Source organism: Podarcis pityusensis (genome assembly GCF_964106645.2).
Source record: "Podarcis pityusensis genome assembly, chromosome: 2".
Lineage (NCBI taxonomy): Eukaryota > Metazoa > Chordata > Lepidosauria > Squamata > Lacertidae > Podarcis > Podarcis pityusensis.
This window is the reverse complement of record NC_138029.1, coordinates 78,657,648-78,676,531: the sequence shown is the minus strand read 5'-3', so window position 1 is coordinate 78,676,531 and position 18,884 is coordinate 78,657,648. Positions and strand designations below refer to the sequence as shown.

The 18,884-nt window shown below is 44.3% G+C and overlaps 1 protein-coding gene across 1 annotated transcript in view; it reads right to left on the bottom strand.

Annotated features, from left to right (window-relative positions):
• HRH1 (histamine receptor H1) overlaps positions 1–15,154 on the bottom strand; it is a 98,192-nt gene extending 83,038 nt beyond the window's left edge. Inside the window, exons 1-2 of the transcript XR_013982638.1 lie at positions 15,040–15,154; positions 11,759–11,877 (exon numbers count right to left, since the gene is read on the bottom strand). The gene's annotated coding sequence lies outside the window, so the exon portion shown is untranslated. The remainder of the gene's footprint in view (positions 1–11,758; positions 11,878–15,039) is intronic.
• Between the last annotated feature and the right edge of the window lie 3,730 nt (positions 15,155–18,884).

Genomic DNA, 18,884 nt, shown 5'->3' with positions numbered 1-18,884 from the left:
TTTATTGTTTATGACTTTTGTAATGTTGGTAATTATGTAAATCTTGTCATGTTGTAAGCCGCCTTGAGCATTGTTTTAACTATGGAAAGGTGGCATACAAATAAAATGATGACAATGATGATGAGATGACAGCATCCAGGGGAGAAATTGCTGGAGCTGTGTGTAGAGAGAGACCATGGATTGTACGGATTCTGATGTGCATGTCTGGAGTTTTGATAGTGGCCCTAGTGAAAGAGGTTACTAGAAACGCATTTGAAAACCCTTTCATTGATTAGGTTACCTGTGCCCTTCCTCCCTGCACTGGTGAATGAAGAAGGATGTGGTCATTGTGATTTTGGTACACACCCACCCAAAACATCACTGGACAGGTGTAGATACACTCCGCTTTGCTGAGGCCACCTATATCTGTTTTCAGATGAATACACTGCAGGGTAAGGCAGAATCAATCCACAATGAGCTTTTATTTTCAGAATGCAGAAGCACTTTTCAGGGACAAAAAGATATGAAGTAGATCTAGATTGTGTGCGTATAGTGTAGAAAAAAACACAAGTACTCAATCTCCATTCTAGAATAAAATGTTGTGTGAATACAGCCTATGTGTCTCATCCTTCTGCACGTGTTTCTATATGTACATATATGCAAAGACTTGCAGGAGGATGAGACAATTGCATAGGCACTTCACTACAGCCACTGTAGGCTTTTTAAGCAGAAGATGGAAGAATTGGAATGGTGATGTCCTAACTCAAACAACCACGAGAGGGAGTTTTAAGTCTCTTTCCAGAATTGCCGTTTTTATTTTATTTCTTTTCTCTCCCCCCCCCCTGAATATTTTTACTGAATTTTCAATCATATATAAATACAGGAAGTGAGGAAAGCACAAAGAAATAAAATTAAAATTGCCACAGTGTGAAACGAAAAGAAGACTACAATACAGTCCAGCAGGAACAGCAAGCTTTCATCCACTTCAAAGACTTTAATCAAAGCCTATTAAATAAAAAGAAAAGAAATGCCGCAACTTGTGTGTCCATCCATTATTATCCGTTTAGATTTTAAAAAATTAAAGACACTATTAAATGGAAGGGGGAAAATAATAGAATCCAAACATTTGCATGCATTAATAATAATAATAATAATAATAATAATAATAATATTTATATCCCACCCTCCCCAGCTGAAGCCGGGCTCAGGGCTAACAACAATAAAACAATACAAAAGTACAGCATAAACAACACTCTAAAATCATTCATTATAAAATTAATTAATTAATTGGGTGGGACCAAATGGCAATGTGCTTCCATATTTGTATCTGAAATAAAATAATACCACAAATCAAAGAAACAATCAACAGGGGTCACTGTTTGTAGTACCCAATTGGTTTTGGGGAGGGGAGGTGACAAAACTGATTTCCAATAAGTGCCCCCCCCTTATTTCCATTACTAGTCCTTGAGTCTATACTCTGAATAGTGACACCAGGGACCTAGAAGGTGCAGGGCTTATCAGACCAACCCCTGCACAGACTCATCAGGGCTGACCTTAAGGCAATTGAAACAATTGGGCCAAATTGGGCCCTGCGGGCCGCTCCTAAGGGGGGACCCACCCAGGGCAAACTAGATGGATTTTATTTATATCTATGAGATTTTGCAGACTTTGGCTGTGAACTAAGTAAAAAGGTAAAGGGACCCCTGACCATTAGGTCCTGTTGTGACCGACTCTGGGGTTGCATGCTCATCTCGCTCTATAGGCCGAGGGAGCTGGCGTTTGTCCGCAGACAGCTTCTGGGTCATGTGGCCAGAATGACTAAGCTGTTTCTGGTGAACCAGAGCAGCACACGGAAACGCCGTTTACCTTCCCGCAGGAGCGGTACCTATTTATCTACTTGCACTTTGACGTGTTTTCGAACTGCTAGGTTGGCAGGAGCAGGGACCGAGCAATGGGAGCTCACCCCGTCGCGGGGATTTGAACCACCGACCTTCTGATCAGCAAGTCCTAGGCTCTGTGGTTTAACCCACAGCGCCACCCGCGTCCCTTTTGGCTGTGAACTGGGGCCCTACAAAAAAAAAACCAACCTAAAGTTGGGTCCCACTTCTTCAAATTGGGCCCCCACTGGCTAGCCCTGAGTCTCATAGTTGCTGGGCCTGAGTTTCCCTGCCCTTGAATGAAGTCTTGGGTTTCCAATTTTGGGAGAGGGGAGACTGTGGCACTGGGGAGATGGCAGGCTGGTGAAGCTTCCTAGATTTAGAGGCCCAAGTCGCCCTGCCCTCGCATGAAGTATTGGGTTTGCAATTTTGGGAGAGGGGAGGTTGCCTGCTGGGGAGCGGGCAGGCTGGTGAGGCCCCCTAGATTTAGAGGCCCTAGGATTCAGCCTACTTAGCCTAGACATAAATCTGGCACTGGCTATATCCTGTACAGGAGCAGGGCAGTCTTAACCGTTGGCACTAGGGGTGCATGGCACCAGGGCGCCGGGCTCTCAGGGACATCAGGCTGAGAGTCCGGGGCCAAGTCCAGGGAAGAGCCGCTGACAGTTGAGCGGAGCAGAGCCCATCGGAGCGCCAAAGGCTCTTTTGCTGCAGGTGGCTCTTTCCTGGACTCCAACGCTCGCCCCCGAACTTGCGCCGAGCCACAGCAGCAGGCTTGGCTCCCCTCGGCTGTTGGCTCTTGTCCCAGCTGCATGGCAGCTAACTGTTTTGGTGCCGTGCCCAGAGCGCCGTGTAACATTGTGGTGGGATCTGCTGCGTGCTGACAGCACCAAAGGCAGCAACAAAACCCGATGAATAGGAGCACACGGATCCTGTCCAGAGATGTTGCCTCCGATGCCGCTTGCATTCCCCATCGTTCTGCACTGGCACCCCACGTTGGACGGTGCTGGGAGCATGCGCTGACAGCGGAAAAGCCGGCAAAGGAACCCGCAGCTTGGCGCACGTAACAGGATGCATCGCAGTGCCCACAACGTTACATGGCGCTCCGGGTGCTGTGCACGCAGCCGAAACAGTTAACCGCCATGCGGGGGGAGGCAGCGGGCAGACAGCGCAGTGACTGTGTGTCCTACCCGACATTCCCCCCCCCAGCATGGAACCCGCACCCCCCTTCGTACGCCCCTGTGCGTGGGGCGCTGACACACCTTTTGGTTGGTGCTGTGAGTCCCTGTGTCCCACAGCCGTTCTAAAGGTAAACAACTATTTCCTAAAAAAAGTCAACAACTTTGGGGTCCCCCCCTAAAAAAAGGTCGACAACTCTGGGCAACCTAGGGTTGCCGGGTGGATCTTTGCACCCTGGCGCTGCATATGCTTAAGATGGCCCTGTGAATGAGCTTAGTAGAAGGCAGTTCTCTCCTCTTGTTCTGCTTAGAGTGTCTCCTTCTTGCCTCTTTACAGACTGTAGTTTCAAGGATGGGACTGCGGCAATGACAAGAAGATCATCACCTCCATTTGGGTTGACTGTGTGCTATAAGACTGTTCTCCTCATACTGCAGGGTCTTCCATTTTACAGAGTGTACATTCAAGAAGAGGAGGGGAGGGAAAGTGCCCTGCTGCAGAAATTCCTTTCCTCTTCTTATATGGCATTTTTGAGGGACAGGCAAGGATGGTGCCATCCTGTTTCATCACCCGATATGAAATGGGAAGGTGCCGACCCAATTCACCACCGCCCAAGCCTCCCTTTTTACATATATAATAATTTTTATTTGATTTTACAAATATAGAATTATAACAATCCAAATTATATATCCCTATCTGGAGATTTCTCCAAATCTCTGGACTTCCCACCTTCCCTTCCATGGATCCTGTTGTCCACTTTCTCAGCTGCATATTATTTCATAGTCCATATTTTACATCTTTCCACATTATCCATAATATTCGCTACATTACAAGTGTTATTAAAATCCTGCTAAGGTTTTCATCTGCTTACAGTGGTCTCCTAGATAAATTATCATTTTTTTCCCATTCTTCGTTGAAGTTTTGGTCTTCTTGGTTCCTGAACCTTCTGGTCAGTTTTGTCATTTCGTCATAGTCCAACAGCTTGGTTTGCCATTCCTCTCTGGTAGGGACTTTGTCTTCTTTCCATCTCTGGGCTAGTAGCATCTGCATTGCTGTTGTCACATACATGAAAAGTCTTTTCTGTTCCTTTGGAATGTCAGTACCTATAATTCTGAATAAAAGGCTTCTGGGTTTGTTTGTTTTTAAAAAAGTTATTTCAAACATTTTTTTCAATTCATCATGCTGTATTTTTTGCTCCATAAGACGCACCTGACCATAAGACGCACCTGACCATAAGACGCACCTAGATTATAAAGGAGAAAAACAAGGGGAAAAAAATTATGAACGAAACAGTGGATGTATGATTTTTGTGGTTCGTGCTGTGGCCACAGACATGTGATCTGATGGTGAGTTTGGGGTAGCCCAATGCAAAAATCCTGAGGATCTATGTAGATCCATGCTTTGTAACCACGTTTTTGTGCCATTGCGGCCCCACGAAACAATGGATGCGTGATTTTTTTGGTGCAGGCTGTAGCCATGGGCATGCTATGTGATCTGATGGAGAATTTGGGGTGACCTAATGCAAAAATCCTGAGGATCCATGTGCTTTTACCTCCCCCGCTCCCAGGCAGCCTCCTTTATTGCTAGCGTCCCTTATCTCCCTCCTGATAGCTTGCCGTTCAACACCCCCTTCCCTCTTGTTTGCCTTAGCGTCTTTTCCTTAGCTGGAGCAGTTTTTTGTTCCTCCTTTTCTTCTAATTTCTCTCCTCATTGCTTGTTTTAGTATTCCTGTCTTCTCTCCTTGCAAGTTCATTGTCTTTACCTCCCCGCTCCCAGGCAGCCTCCTTTATCGCTAGTGCCCCTTATCTCCCTCCCAATCACTTGCTGATCAACTGCTCAGTGGCTTTGTTTCAACATCCCCTTCCCTCTTCCTAAAAAAAACAAACAAAAAAACCACGATCTGCCTTTTGCCCCTGGGCAATTTGGCTCCAGGGACCACGTATTCGCTTCATAAGACGCACAGACATTTCCCCTTACTTTTTAAGGAGGAAAAAAGTGTGTCTTATGGAACGAAAAATACGGTAAATTTTAAAGAGACTCACTGAAATGAAAGCACTTTGCTACAGATCAGTGACAGCTGGAGATAATCTCTTGTCAGTATCTGCTCTCAGTTTCTACCTTTTCTCTAATTAATAGAAAGGTATTGGATACCTCTTTATAAGATTGAAAAGGCAGCCTTTCTGGCTGTTACACAGTGGCGTAGCGTGGGGGGTGCAGGGGGGGCCGGCCGCACCGGGCGCAACATCGGGGGGGGGGCGCGCTCGCACTCGCAGCTCTCTGCCCCTACTAAAATCCACGGGTTAGGGGGCGCAAATTACTTGCCTTGCCCCGGGTGCTGACAACCCACGCTACGCCACTGCTGTTACAGAAGAAAGAAATGCTGAGATACCCCAATATTGCATTAGGCCCAGTAAACTTCCTTCCATTCTGATTATTAGGGGGCATCATTTTCCTGATATTTTAAAACTGTGGTAGCCAATTAAAAAGAAAAGTGGCTTGTGACGTTTTCTTAATATTCCTCTTAATGGAACTTGTTAGGTAACATTGTTGGCACAAGAATGTAAGAGGTACAAGATGCAATGACATTAGGACAGTGTAATTTAATTGCTGCCAGATTAATTACGCTGTCATAATGTCATTGCATCTTCCCATCTACCCAAATAATAATAGGAAACTTGGGAAGATGTCATTTTGGAAGTGAAATGGAGCTACCCCAGAACAAGACAGTGAACTCCTTAGGTATGCAGGAGTATATATTTAGAAACACATTTATAAATTAAAAGAAAAGGGGCAGGATCAAATGTTCTGACATAAACCTGTTTGCTTATAGGATGTATCGAATACCAAAATGCTGATGGGGTGGGGAGGAAAGGGAATTGGTAGGAGGAGGAGACAGAATTTGCCTGCTCAAGTCTCTAACTATGCCTGGGAGATTAGAATTGGGTGGGTGTATGCTGCAAGGTTAAAGAAAACCTCCCTGCCCTGCCCTGCACAGGGATGCTTTAGGTAAAAGGAAAGGAAGAAAAAACATGCTTTTCTATTCCTCTATTCTCAGGTGGGGGTGGGGGAAGAGATTGGGACATGACCCAAAATTTCTATAGCCACCCATCAATAAATATTTCCTCATGGCTTATACCAATTATAATTTAAAAAATACAATATATGATAATTAAAATAAACAATAAACAATGAAAGACAGGAAAAAAGTTTGCAACAGAGATAGTATAAAACTATTTGCAGCCTGAGTTAAAAATGTGGGTGAGTGAAAAAGTATTAACAGTGTGCTGAAAAAGCTATAAAAAAGCACATTAGAGGAAGGATGCGTCTTGACATTGTTCCTCTATAAATGGAAGCAAACCCAACGATCCATTCTCTGCATTCATTTTTGTTTACTTGCCATGTGATGGCACTGTTTACTCAAAAACGAAAAGCCCAATTGTTAATTTATTTTGAAAGATTATGATGAATACACATTATGTTCTTTGAAGAGGTATGACCTTTCCTCTGAGCATTTGATGTTTCAGTGATCACAATAAAAATAGCTTTACTATGTTTATTTCACTGATAACTCTGATTTATAAACATCCATCTCCTGGTTATCTTGAGATGTAATATGCATAGCAGGCAATGAGGCCTTCAGAGCTTGGTGATTTACATACATACACACATCTAAAAAAGGCAACCATGCCGTGCTGAGTTCACAATTGCTAACAATAGTCGCAACCCGTTTTGACAAGTGCTTTCTTCTCTATTTAACTGCACAGGCACCCTCTGTTGCATGCTGAAACCCTTTGCTGGAAAAGGTGAACTATATTTGGGTTTTTAAAGAATGACATAACGTAATAAAGAGGCAGGGGCTGTCAACTCAGGCTGTGTTTCTTTATGTTCCCAAAGTGCTGCTATTATATAATCAGTAACTTCCATAACATAGCAGGTTTACATACATTTTGAAAATAAATTGAGATCCCTTTCTCCATGCATAGCTTTTTCTTTATGATGGCTGCCAGGGCGTTGCAGCCCCTTGCTCTCTAGGTGGCAATTCAGCCACCAGAAGGAAATCAAGGAGAGAGGATGTTCTTAAATGCAATCTGCAGCGATTCCAGAAACATATTCTGGGCTTTACATAATGTCCCTCATTATATGGGGGCAACGCGTTCCTATTTTAATCTAGCCGAATTGTGTTTGGTTTTTAAGCTGCCCACAATATATGCAGAACGTTCTGGTTTTCTTTTTGGGTTGAGCAATCTGTACAAACAATATCCCACTCTCTCACTGAACCGCAGTCATCTCTACAGCAAACAATTCATTTAGCCCATGTATAACCCTGCAGCAAATATCCGCAGCACAAACTGTATTAAAAGATTGCATTAATAACGATTAAGTGTTGCGGAACCATGACCTTCATGCGACGAGAGGTGAAAAATGCCGTGTGAATTTCCCTGTTTAGGAAGAGCACAGACACATCTGAAAACATTTTTCCTAGGTGCTTAATAGTATGAGCCAAGCAGCTGACCGATCTGAACAATATTTCTGTGCCTGCATATGCATTGTTTTATGACTGTCCTTTGAATTACGTTGACGCCTATAGCTTGTTTGGTTACTTGTTGTTGGCATCTGTCCGTCTCAGGAGACAAATGGAGGAGTGCACCTTTGGGGGTGAAGTCAAACTGCTGGAAGGTTGCAGCACCTGCTGCGGCAGTAGAGACCAATATGGGAGAGACATGTTTTGTTGCAGCCAGGGCAGATGAAGGCATCCGGTTGTGCTGCTGCAAGTGCACTATGGCATTTCTTCTATCTGCAGTCCTCCCAGTGGTCATTTTTTCCTCTGGTTACTGATATATGACTTGACTGCCTGACTCCAGGCACTGTGGTTATCTGCAAGTGATTCCCACATGGTGGGGTTAATGTTGCCACCCTTCACGTCACGTTTGCAGACATCATTGTAACACAAAGCTGGCCTGCCAATGGGTCTGGTACTGGAAGCCAGCTCCCCGTGGAGCATGTTCTTGTCAGGAGCTTGTCCTAAACTCAAGTAGGACATTGGCAGAGACACATGCCCGACTGGCATGTTCTCTCTCTCCTGGTCGATTGTTCGGGAGCTTCAGCCCAAACATCACAGCGACCGATGTCAACAGACATCGGCACACTTAGGGATCCTCAGAGTCTTCGCAGCTTGCGTAACAGACCTCAGCAACTCACATAGCTGTCAACTTTCAGATTTGAAAATAAGGGATCAGCAGCCTCAAAAATAAGGGATCAGCAGCCTCACCTGTCCCGGGGACAGTCTACAGGATATCTAACAATCCGGGATAGCAGCGGGAAACGGCGCTGGAATAAGGGAATTTCCCACAAAAAAAGGGAAGGTTGACAGCTATGGCAACTCAGCATTTTGGCTAATCTACTTTATTTACACATAAACACACACGGAGCACTGCAACATGGCTCCCTCTCTCTCTAGCATCAGACAGCAAAGAGAAAAAGAACAAAGGACAATAGTCCCACCTCACGGAACACAGTAACACAAACATCCTGTCTCTGTCACTTTCCACTTTGTGGAGTCAAAACATACACCGTCATGTGATAGACAAAAATCCCATGACTGCAATAATGGAGCAGGAATTCTAACAGTTCTTGGGGATCCTGCCACCTTCCATTTTGTGGTCTTGACCAAGCCAGTGTAGATGTCACTGAGACAGGAGTGTGAACATGCTAAGAATGTGGTGAGAGAGAACATCTTTATTTGAAACTCTGTCCTGCCATGTGATACCCAAAATCTGCCGGACACAGTGCATGTGGAAGGTGTTGAGGCATTGCTCCTGATGGTCATAAGTAGTGCTGGATTACCAAATAGGCAGAGTAGGCCTATGGGCTCCATGCTTTTTAGGGGCCCTGCAACAACGGATCAAAATAATATTGATTTGATCTTGAAAAAAATACAGTCAAGCTTTCTTAGTTCAATGCTATCGCACTAGAGCACACACATGAGGGGGGCCCCTGAGTTTTCGACTGCCTAGGGGCCTCCACAGGGTTTAATCTGGCATTGGTTATAAGTTGCCCACGACTCACGTTCATAAAGCAGTGTGCTCAAAATGCAAGCCTGGTAGACCTCTATCTTTGTATTGTATGTTAGCATCACATTTTCTCATACCATTTTGGAGAGACGAGCCATTATCATACCTGCCTTGCCAATACACTTGTCCAGCTCAGTGTTGATGGAGAGGATACTGGTTATGGTGGAACCCAGGTGGACAAAATTGTCTACCACATCAAGCATGTGATCACGATGCTGATACATGGTGACATCCTGACCTAGAAAGGTGGTCTTCATCAGGCTGATGGTAAGGCCAAACTTATTGCAGGCTTGGGCAAAATGGCTGATGAGTCTCTGGGGAACTTCCTCAGAGTGAACTGTCATCTGCAAACAGCATCTCTCAGATAAGGACCCACCACACTTTTGTCCTGGCATGGAGATGTGCCAGCTTGAACACACCCTTTGAATGGATGTACACACCATATTCAGTCAAGCTTGGAGGGGCTGTAGCTCAGTGGTAGAGTATTTGCTTTTGCATGCAGGTTCCAGGTTCCACATTTGGCACCTCCAGGTTGGGTTGGGAATGTTCTGTGTCTAAAACCCTTGTCATCCATTGCCAGTTAGTGCATACAACACTGAGCTACATGGTCCAATGGCCTTGTGACAGATATTATACCACAACAGCTTTAATTTTTCTGGAATTGCCAAGAATGGCTATAGGTAATTGTATGACTACATCCCCAACTAAGGAACACAATATATTTCATTTTAACAAAAGCGAACTAGAGCCTAGGACTTGCCGATCAGAAGGTCGGCGGTTTGAATCCCCACGACGGGGTGAGCTCCCGTTGCTCGGTCCCTGCTCCTGCCAACCTAGCAGTTCGAAAGCACGTCAAAGTGCAAGTAGATAAATAGGTACTGCTCCGGTGGGAAGGTAAATGGCATTTCCGTGTGCTGCTCTGGTTCGCCAGAAGCGGCTTAGTCATGCTGGCCACATGACCCGGAAGCTGTACGCCGGCTCCCTCGGCCAATAAAGCGAGATGAGTGCCGCAACCCCAGAGTCGGTCACGACTGGACCTAATGGTCAGGGGTCCCTTTACCTTTACTAATAGTGAAGAATGAGAAAAGGTAATTCAGAAGAAGTATAACTATATTAAAAGCGGCTCAAAGCAAGCTCATAACGAAACAACTGAGATGAGCTTCATTCTCAAGGTGGAATGGTTTGTTTTCATAAATATAAGAAGAATGCTGAATAATAAAACTCTTAATGTTTGAGGTTAAAGGTTTGCCTGAAGTATGGGGAATGCTGACGTTATTGTTCCAGGTCATAAAGTTACTTTTTTTGTTTGTTCATCAGTTAGCGGTCAATACTTTTTGGGTTAAGAACATAGGAAGAACCTTGCTGGATCAGGCAAGTGACCCATCTAGCTTAGCATCCTATTCTCACAGTGGCCAACCAGATACAAATGGGAAGCACATAATAAGCAGGACATGAGTGAAACCTAAACAATACAGCAAGCAGACACTCATCAATTTACATTTGGCCTCATTAAAAAGCTTGGATGAAGAGAAATAACTAGAAGAAGTCAAAGAACCATGGGGTCTGTCATACCTCCAGGGGAAGGGAGTCGCAGAAATGGGGCATAACAAGAAGATCCTTGCTCCTCTTCCCACACAATGTGCTCCACCCAGTGGCAGGATCTGCTGCTGAATGCTCGCATTGACAGGAACTGTTTACATTCAGAAGTACAGAGTCTATTTAAATAGAAGTAACTATCAAGTGGCTGAGTGAAAAAGAGATTGGTTCCCCGATTATAGAGGAATGGTAAGTTTTCACTTTTCCAAGATACACTTGAACAAATTAGTTTACATATTTAGTGAAGATATTTAATCTTCTGCATTATAGAGACCAAAGTACTGGAAAACAGTACTGCCATTTCTGAAGGGTCAGAAGATTTTGTTCTGAATCACTACGAACTTTTGTTTTATATTCTTTTCTATTGCTGCCCTGGGGTGATCCGCTTCAAAACAGCAAAGGACCTGAGCTATAATCCTCCCTTTATTTTCCAGCCTGCGCTCAGCATGAAATGTGTTTATCTGCAGGATTGTGTAAGAGCTTCATTTAGAATCCTGTCTCTCATGCTTCACACATAAAAATCACAAGCTGAGAAAGAAGGGGAAGACATTGAGAGTGATAAGTAAAAGGCTCACCTGTTTGACATTGGGACACACCAACACATCCTGTCCAATACCTGCGCCCATAGTCCTTCCTTTTCTTTCCCCCTCTTCTACTTGTGATAAGCTCAGTATATAAATCTGATTTAATACATTTTCTGGTATGTTCTGCCAGCCCACCCCATCCACTCGCAACCACTACCACCAAAGAAACCTCTCTATACTTCTGCGTAGAATGTCTTTGTTCCATTTAGGGATGAGGGAGAAACTTGATTTGGTTCACATTTAAAGGTGAAATCTACCTAAATTTACACTTTTGAAAAATAGCATGAGCACTGAAAGATAGCCATCTTTCAAAGTGCACACTTCTCCAAATTTTGCAGTGTAGTTCTCTAGTTAAGTAATGTGTACAAAAATGCATATACTTAAGGTAAAGTGTGCATAAACATGAGAAACTGAGAGAAACGGAAAGTAACTGAAACGGAAAGATTTCCACAACCCTAGTTCCTATTCTACTTACATGTATGTTGACTTTGATAGTACCATGGTCGCTGTTTCCAATTGGCTCAACAACACATCTCACACCAGGCCTTGGCCACCACAGAAGAGTGAGTCCAGGGCCACAGTCTTTTATGGAATCTAGAAAGTAATGAACCCTTTGTCATAAGCAGAACATCTACTTACCCAGTCTATGTAAGGGAAATTGAAGTCACCCACTACAACTACATTTCTTCCTTTGGATGCCTTCTTGATTTAATTTCCCATCTCAGGATCACCCTGGGAAGATAACCCTGGGCATTTTGGTCAGTGGGCAATAGTACATCTCCAGTACTAAATTATTCTTTCAGCACAGTATTGCACTTCACACCTGTTCCATGGAGAAGTCTGCCCCTTTGGGGATTTCTAGTTGGCTGGACTTTATGTCCTCTTTTATGTCCATTAAACCCTTTCCTATCCTCCTTGCACGGTTTGTATCCAGAGATGACTGTGGCCCCATGGAAACCTAAAAGCATGTACTTGCCCAAGGTGAAAAAGCAGGTTGGGAGTTGGGCCTGATTCCTGGTTCTGGTCTAAAACAAATGAGGCCATTACTTGCTGAAACACTGGTTAGTGCCTGGATGGGTGACCACCTGGGAAGCATATGTATACTGTTTTGGGTCCTATGATCAAAGAAAAGCATAATATAAATACAAGGGGAAGTAATAAAAATAGAGAGAAAATATCACTGGTGTCTGCTCAAAAATGTCCTAAATTGGATTCATAGGCACTTCTTTGGAGCCTGAGATTGCAACTGGATGTACACTTACCTAGGAGTAAATCCCACTGAACTCAGTAGGACTTCTGAGCTGACACTGACAGTGCTGCATTGTGAGAGTCTCAGTTTTCAGTTCTAAATATAAGTAAGGCCTGCAAGGGTACATTAATCCCTGTGAAAATGGGAATCTGTAAAGATACTAGAGCCAATCTGCAGAGCAGCTTTCATCTGAACTGAATGTCACTGATTATCACAAACTTCAGATTTTGTGTTATTACCTATTGCTCTCGGCAAAAGTAATATTTGAATAGTTTGCCAGGCTTCTTGTAGTTTTTTGAAATTGTTGTTTAAAATGTAGTAGAATCTAGGCCAAATAGCAATATGCTAATTGAACCTTTGTGATTAGTGAACGTGATCAGCTGGATAGAACTTGTTTTTAACCCCATGGGGGTCTTTTTTGTCTGGTGTTTATTTTCTGCCTTTTTTGTTCCTTGTTTATTTTGGATACAACCAATAGGCACACAGGGTTGTTGTCTTGATATTTCCAGTCACCTAACAGTGTTGCCTCAGTTGATCTCCAAAGCAGAAATACAGGAAACACAGCCTGTGTGAACTATAGACGACTATAAATTAGGTCACACATAAATGGGGGTTTATAGTTCCAGGATGAAGGAGGAAGTTCTGCCTATACACTTTCTTAATTCTTGGCACATTCTTCAAATAAATCTTAGCAACAAATCCCCTGAGTGCTGATTTGATCCGAACGGACAGTTTTGCCTTTCCGGACATGTTATAATCAGTCTTGCTTGAACGATATAGTTTTTGAATAGTGTTTCAAATGAACTCAGGAGCCTATCAGCTGCTATTTCTTAGGTGGAGTGGAAAAGGATATGGGTGTAATCAGGGAATCAACTATAACACAAGGCACCAAGACCAGTGTTGTTTTCAGATGGGCACTGCATGAAGAACAGGAAACACTAATACACAGCAGAGGCTATGGAACACAAAAGTAAAATTAAGAGCACAGTCAGGTTACGGGGTCCAAAAATCTTTGGCTGAGGTTCTTTCAATTTTCAAAAATATATATTTTTGTGTGTGTGTGTGTACACATTACCTTCCTGTCAGGGAACTGCCATCAGTGCCGGAGGGAGAGAGCAAAATCCAGAGGGATTCCGGAGAGCGTCCCGGGATTGGGAGAGGCAGCCCATCTTCTGGGGAAGAGAATCAGCAAGGCACCAGTGGAGAAGGGGGGCAGATGGGGGAAGCGGCGAGGCGGTCCCATGACTCCTTGCCGGGGACCAGCGGGGAGAGTAGAGGTCCTCCGCTGCCTACGCCCTCCTTGTGCAGAAGGTTTCCGCGCAGAGAGAGTAGGAGGAGACTAGGCGTCAAAGAGCTTCTTTGCTGGAAGAAGTTTAAGAAACGCCCACTGACGGATTCTGCCAGCGATTGAGACAGCCACGGGTGAGTGGCTGTCCGGACAGAAAAGGTTCACTCAGGCAATCCAGCCAGGTGTTTGCAGCGGCTTACGCACGAGCAACCCCTAGAACCACTACACTTCCCTACCAACAATCACTGTGGTAGGGTGAGATAGAAACAGAACTATGGAACAACTCTCCCAGAGTCTCCTCAGAGAGTACCTCTCTGTCTTCTGTGGTAGCTTCTAAGAGCCAAAAAAGGACAGTGCTCCACAGGAGGCTAGAGTTTACAGGGTTCAATGTTCTTCAGATATAAGTTGCTCACCCCAGAACACTAATCTGCTCTAGTCCGGTTTTTAACGGGCCATTGAGCAAAATGTTATCAGCCCCCCTCTTCTTTTCTACATCTGGCCAAAGCGAGGGATCAAGGTGAGTGAGCGCTCTGCCTCTTCCTTTCTTCATGGCTCTCTTGCTTAGAGGTGACAGGTGAACAGGAAGTGACCACAAGTAGAAGGAGGAACGGACCCAGGGGAACCCTCTGCTTTGGCAGCTTCCCAACGATCCTGCCCCCTGACCTATTTCCTTTCCCCTTGAAAACTTTTCATATGAAACCCTACTTCTGCCACACTTCCTTCTAACCATTATCCACTATAGTGTTAAAATAGCTCTGATTTGGCCTCTTCCTCTTCAAAACAGAAGACAGCTGACAGAAAAATGTGTTTGTTTGCAGCTATCCTGCGTACTGTGTCAAATAGCATTAGGCTGCACTAGGCACAATGCAATAAGTAAAATGATGTGGCGTTATGGTGTAACCTGACACAGCTTGTCAAGAGCAAAAACAGTGCAAGAAGTGCACATGGGAGGTGGCCCTCTTCAACAAATGTGGTTATAAGAAAATGTACACACACACACACACACACACACACAGTGAATAGAATGACCCAAATCATTTTAAAGTAGTGAACCACTGTAGCTGATAAAACTTTGCAAGTGAACAAAATAAGTTCTCTTTTGGAATGAAGGCACACACGCTTGAGTAAAATGGACTCCAGAGTGTTGTGGAGGGCTGGGTGATTAAAATAAAAATAAAAATCAACTCAACTGTCAGACTGGGAATATCCCCTCACTCACCCTGTTTAGGATATTCCACCATTCTTCAGCAGAGTTTCTTTTTTTCCAGCAAAGTAAGTGGCTCACGCATGTTAAACAAAGTTTTAATAATAATAAAATTGTAACACAATAACATCCTGTCTGAGAGAAACTAAAACAACATCTTGAGGCAAGAATAAAGCTAGAATGACAGTTGGCCTCTCCAACTGAACTTAACTGAACAACCGAAGGGAGGGGCCAATTCCAGAGCACAACACAATTCCAGAGCCCACCAGATGCCAGACAGTCTACTATTCAAATTAGGCCCCAGTGTTTTTCTAACATAGAGAGGTGGTCTGCCTAAGAGGTAACAGAGATACATAGATGTACTGTACAGTGGTACCTTGGGTTACAGATGCTTCAGGTTACAGACTCCGCTAACCCAGAAATAGTACCTCGGGTTAAGAACTTTGCTTCAGGATGAGAACAGATATTGCGTGGCGGCGGTGCGGCAGCAGCAGGAGGCCCCATTAGCTAAAGTGGTACCTCAGGTTAAGAACAGTTTCAGGTTAAGAACGGATCTCCAGAAGGAATTAAGTTCTTAACCCGAGGTACCACTGTAATATAGTATCAGTATCAAACTTTATTTCAGTCACAGACCAGCATAAGATAAAACATACAAATAAACTGAACACATAAGACTTAAAACAGGTAAGGTATAAAAACTAGTAGTTAAAAGGTAATTATAGCATACATAACTTTAAAAGTTAGAATCAAGGACAAACGGTTAAAAGCGACTATAAGGGAGGGAGCGTGAAGGAGCACAGGCCTTGCATTTTGGGCCTAGTTTGTGGGGCAAACTATCCTTCGACAAATATCCATCACGGTAGCGCAAAATCTAGCAACTGAGTATGTAACATCTGGGTTTTCATCTTGAAGTAGCAGGGAGGTATAAAGTTGTTCTGTGCAACCTGGAAATTTATGTAGTACAGTATAGGCAAGATGAATCTAGCTTGTATATCTGTATAGTACTGGCAGTGAAAAAAGGCATGTTCTGTTGTTTCCAGTTGTCCAGAGCGGGCCAGATGTAATATAAAAATTGCAGGTAGCTGACCCATATTTACTTGTTTATTTTACAAAATCCATAGTAGAGCAACACCTTCATTAGGCCAGTCAAAATGGTGTGCTTTCAGTGGGCTGTTTTCAATGTAGCGCTAAGGCAGGCCCTTCAGATGTTTTGAGACTACAGTTCCCATCATCTCTGACCATTGGTCCTGCTAGCTAGGGATCATGGGAGATGTAGGCCAAAAACATCTGGAGGGTCAAGGTTGAGGAAGCCTGCACTAAGGTACCGTAACTGTTCTATCTGTGCAAGCATCTTCCTTCCTGTTCACAGTTTGTCCTCCTGTCCCTGCCTTACAAATTTCACAGGGAGTTCACAGTTCTTCCCTTCTATATATTAGCAAAGTGGCCTGTCCATCCATTGCACTTAACTGTGGGTGGGGTGGGGAGGGGGACAGCAGAACGGGGCAAGGGATTTTCTCTACTTAACGGTAAAGAACCCCAACTCTTGCAGTATACTTATAAATAAGTATATTGTGGTACTAGAAGAATCTGGACATGGGTTCTGCTATCTTACTGGCAAGAATTATCCCCGTAGAGTGCAAACACAAATTCTGAGCTGGCTGGTGGGGCTGGAAGGGCTACTTCCCTTGGCCTGGCTAGGGCATATGGTGAGGAGGGAGACATTTTCCATACCCGATTCCCAACAGAGGATCTTTTTGGTGGTGAGGAGGGTTTGCTGGTGCCCTCCTGCAAATAACTTGCAGGCATATACATGTTTCAACAATATCTCTAGAATAAAGGAAGCGGTGACTCTTGAAGCTTCAAGAGCACGTGTCATGCTGAAATGGAACATTTCATTTGACCGGACTGATGTGGCTTCAGGCATATTAGTGGGTACTACTAGGCCTAGCAAAACAGAAAAAAAGAGGGGGAGAAATGAAGAGCAAGGGGAAAGTGTTCTCTGGCTGAGCAGCTAATACCACCCTTTAAAGAGACTGGTTCACTCATATCTGCTCATGTGCAGAACATTTCAGAGAAGAATGAAAATAAGTATAGCCCTGGTAGAAATCTGTTGCCATGAAATCAGTCCAGTTATTGTACATGAATTGACATGACAATGCTTTGCAGTTAACTGTTTTGCATGCAAAGCTAAGCTGAAGTGCAGTTGTTTCAAATTCCAGTTAGCAATGATTTTTTCTTTTTATTTTGGCCACTCATTGATCCTGGTTTTTCTCTTGCAATTTATTGCACCATTCCTTACTGAGAAAAGAACATCCTTTAAATGACAAAACGGGGTGGGCTGGGAGGCAAGGGCTTAGATTCCTGCCTTGCATCTTAATTTTTTAGCACTTCCATATTATTCAAGCAGCTTACAGAGTAGCCCTGTTGTCCGGCAGTCACAGATATGCAGTTCGTGGGAGAGGTGGAAATAAGTCACCATAGGCAACAGTGCTGGGTGTAACAAGACCACAGCTTTATGGATTGGACAGCAGGTAACTGGGGTTGGCATGGCAGCAGGATAAGGACTGGCTCATCATTCCAATCAGCCCTTGCGGTAGGAATGGTTGGGAGGCACCCAGCACCCTGGGGAGCTGGCCAGTGTGGGGCAGGCCAGGCATCCAGGATCCCATTTTATGTTGTGAGCTGCCTTGAGATCTATGGGTATAGGGTGGTATACAAATTTTAATCCTCATCATCCCACCGGGCAAGTCAGGGGTTAGGGTCTAGACAAGGCTAGGCCCCTATGGACCCTCCTGTTTTGATTGTGCCCAATGTCATTTCTGTCACAAGAGAGAGAAGTGAAGCAGCCTAAATCCCATCAACCCCATGTACAACTGCAAGCAAATTAAGAGGCCACAGCGCAGGCTGCCACCCAGGCTTTGTTGCCCATTTTACACAGGTGGACTCTACCTGAGGGAAAAGGTCAGGCAGGGTCATGCCTGATTAGGGAGTGACAGATCACTAGGCCAACCCAGAAAACCACAAAGTGTGCCACAGCTTTGCTAACTTGTCATCAGATTACATCTACCTTGCCCAAGCACCCCTCCAGTGATGGCACTGCAGCCGCAACAACCAGGCAATGGTCATTCATGGATGTTTGTTTGCCTGGCAGCCAAGGTTCCTTTTGATGGGTTCTGAGAAGTAGGAAGGACAGGAATTCCTCCTTCTCCACCATCTTGGAGCTGCTGTGCCACAGGACAAAGGGCCTCGCCCACAGTGAGTATGGAACAGCTGCTTGTGGGAACAGTTCACCATATCCTTAAGTACTGAAGAGCAAATGTTGTTAGTCAGAAGAAATGGCTGAAACTGGTTAGCAGATCTTGGTGACTGAGCAGAAGGAAACTGCTCCAAAGTGTATAGCAGTGTTCTATCTTTATAAAAAATAATAAATATTTAGAACCAGATGTCCAGCAATCTTAAACAAAACAACGAAACAAAACAGCACACTTATCATTCCCTTTAATTTAAATTTGATATGTCAAACCTGGTTTTCTCACCACCCTCTGCTGTCGCCATACCTAGCCCTGACCAGACACCTCTAAGGATGAACCAGACACCCCACAGGTTGAGGACCTTAAAGAGGTACCATCATCAGGGGTGCCAACTTGAAAATATTGGGGGTGCTCAGGTAAGCCCCACTCCACATAATTGATCACATGATGCAGTGCACACACACCATTTGAATGGCAATGCCCATCAACTTTGGGGGACAATAGCCCTCTCAAATATATTATTGAGGGGGGAGGTGAAGCCCCCTCAGTCCCTAGGAGTTTGCTCCTATGACCATCATCATCTAGGATAGGATTTCACTGGAAGACCCC